Source organism: Oratosquilla oratoria, chromosome 12 (assembly GCF_046742065.1).
Source record: "Oratosquilla oratoria isolate Oo_2021 chromosome 12, ASM4674206v1, whole genome shotgun sequence".
Taxonomy (NCBI): Eukaryota; Metazoa; Arthropoda; class Malacostraca; order Stomatopoda; family Squillidae; genus Oratosquilla; species Oratosquilla oratoria.
The window spans coordinates 21,279,333-21,282,688 of NC_134788.1; positions in this window are offsets into that span (position 1 = coordinate 21,279,333).

Here is a 3,356-nt window from a genome sequence, read left to right on the forward strand (position 1 = left end):
CCTCCTCCAGTTTCTCAACCTTAATGCTCACTTCCAGCCTACTGTCACTCTCCCCTTGTACATCTCATCACCTTAATTTTACCCACATTTATCTTTAGCTTCCTTCTTTCACACACCTTCTCAAACTGTCACTAACTTCCTCAATCCCTCCTCTGATCCTGCTACAAGTGCAGTATCGTCAGCAAACAACAGCTGGTTCACCTCCCACTTTTCTCCATTTTCTTTAATCATCTCCAATCCCTGACCCACCACCCTTGCATTCACCTCTCACACCACCCCATCCATGTAAAGATTGAACAGCTAGGGCGACATAACACACCCCTGACGAAGTCTCACCTTTACCTCAAACCGTTCACTCTCTCCATTTCTAATCCTAACACAAGCTCTACTACTCTCGTAAAAACTCTTGACTGCTCTTAACAGCTTTCCTCCTATCCCATATATCTACAGTACCTCCCACAGTGCCTTCCTGTCTACTCTGTCGTAAGCCTTTTCCAGAACCATAAAAGCCCAAAAAACATCCTTACCTTTTCCTATAGCTTTCTCACATATCTGTCTTACCACAAAAATCTGATCCACACATCCCCTACTTGTCCTAAACCCACACTGTTCCTCACCAATTACTCCTCTGTTCCTCTCCTAATCCTCTCAATCAAGACCCTCCCATAAGCCTTCCCAACTACACTCAACAAGCTGATCCCTCTGTAACTACTACACTCACACTTGTCCCCCTTTCCTTTGTAATGCGGAACTATACAGGCACTCCTCCAGTCCTCCGGCACTCAACCCTCTCTTAAACAATCATTAAATAACTTCACCAGCCAGTCCACCATAACTGTACCTCCTTTCCTCAGACATTCTGCATGGCATCCATCCAACCCAGGTGCCTTACCTGCTCTCATGATCTTAACAGCTGGTTTCACTTCATCCTTCCCTATTTCTCCTCCATTTTCCTCACTCATCACTCTCATTTTCTTAGCGCTTCCCACTGCAACTACCTTTCCCTCCCTATCCTCCTTCACATTTAGCAACTCCCGAAAATACTCTGCCCACCTTCCTCTCACTGCCTTCTCTTCCACTATCATCTCTCCATCTGCACCTTTTACCTTTTCTTCTCTACTTGATTCGCTTCCTCTTCCTCTATTAAATTCCTTCTAAAATATCTTTTTATTACTTTCAAAATTTTCTGTCATACTCTTTCCCCATTTCACATCTGCTCTCCTCTTTGCTTCCTTTATCTTATGCTTAACTTCCTTTCTCTTTACTTTGTACCTCTCATACGATTCCCTCATCCTAAATTGTAGCCAATCTATGAATGCCTGCTTCTTCTCTTCTACACCCTTCTTTGTTTCCTCATCCCACCAGTCACTACCCTTCCTTCTATTTCCTCCCACCCTCCTTGTTCCACACACCATCTTTGCACACTTTATGACTACCTCATTGAACCATCCCCATTCCTCCTCCACTCCTAGTTCTGCTCTATCCTTTCCTTTCTCCCACTCCTCTCTCAACTTCTTCTTATACTCATTCTCCTTTTTTTCCTCATTTAAGCAGTTCACTCTAAGTACCTCCCTATCTTCTGTCCCTTTCCTCTGATTATCCCTTTGGCCTCCCCTTTAATAGTGCACTGACTGGTTATGTCTTCGAATGAGAGAGTGCCCTTAGTTGTACAGGATACTGTTGACATTCGTGGATCCATGCGTCGCATAGGGGCGGCTGGAACCATGCCTGTCCTTAGTCGACAGCACTGAACACGTGGTAGGCGAGGAGAATCGCGCCCAAGGATTTCGTTCCCCCGATTTCGTCGATCTTTACGCTTCATCAACTCTCTAGAAGTCTGTCTTCCTGAACACGTAAGTCCCATGTATTGAATCACTGGAGTGGGTTTGGCAGTGAACTCCGACTGAACTTGTAGATTCTGATTTCGGGGCAAGTCACGAAGCACAGTTCGGGGCACGTCACGATACACATTTCTGGGCACTTCACGAAGCACATTTCTTGTTTCAGTAAGTTTCCTGGGCACTCTAAACACGAGTCACTGCAACGTGATTGGCGATGGCCAACAATGAGAACAATATATTCATGTTGATTTATTGAGAGAGTGTGGCGTGCCTACTCCTCGGACGTGATGCCTACTGCGTGATACTACTGGCACTAAGCATGAGGTCCAGTGCGCTGTTTTCAGTGGGCACTTTTCCAATCGTTATATTGCCAGAGGAATACAACGCAACGTCAGGGCAGAAGTTGAGGCATTTCTAATAGTCCTGTGAGGTAGTTACTAGTTAGGAGAAAGGGAGACATGATCCTAACTAGACTAGTTAAAACTAACGTAGACGGGAAATGGCAAGCACGTAGATTAGGGGGGGGGGCACAGCGGACCCTCCAACCAAAGCAAATGAGAAACAAAATCAAATGGTGATACATAGGTAAGATATACCAATCATAATCACAAAGTACAAGGACACAAAAAGTACATACATACACATACATATACCAAAGAATTTTTCCCCCTTACACGGGGGGTAGTCTTACACGGGGGGTACACAAAAAGTAATAGGGTGAATTAGTTAAACTAATGGGACCTTTCGCAGTGAGCGATTTGATACCAGACACCGCCAGATTTTGTCATTCTTGCCGGAAAGTAAATACTTTTTTGGGCAAGTTTTATAAGCTTACAGAGGTGTATCGTTGTACATTATTGTGTCTGAAATTTAAGTCAATTAATTTCATGGTTGCAAACGGCATATAGCATTGTTTGAGCCTCTATTTATAATTACAGATGATATTCGTGAAACAGCCTATAATTGTATCAAGCCAAGCAATTTGTCATTTCCTACCGATTTCAATGGACGTATACTGATATATACTTTCATCCGAATGCACCAAGCAATAGACAGATCCATGTAATGTATAGAAAATATAATTTTGCATCAAAGACTTAATTTTTCCGGTACGATTACTAATCCTCGGCTGCTGGAGACTGCTTTCCTTCCTATTAATCATTGCAAGGTGGTTTCTTCCCCATCCAAAGGATACAAAACTGGGTCTGGATGTTCAGGCGATGGTCCATTGTTCAATTCCAAAAAAAAATGTAAGGAGCATATAACGTGATTAACTGTTGCTTTCCAACCACCTGCACGCCTACACCTCTTCTTTTGGATTCCGTTTTTGCACTTGGAAATCTGGGACATCATTCGACATTTTAGTTACTTGGTTTGTCTTTCTCTTATGTTTTTTTTTTCCCTTGAATCTGACGTGCAGTCTGCCACGGCACACGTAAAATTAATCATATTTGTTTGAAAATAACTCCCAGCAGATCTAAGAGGCTATTGTTTACACAAACGTCGCTCACTTTA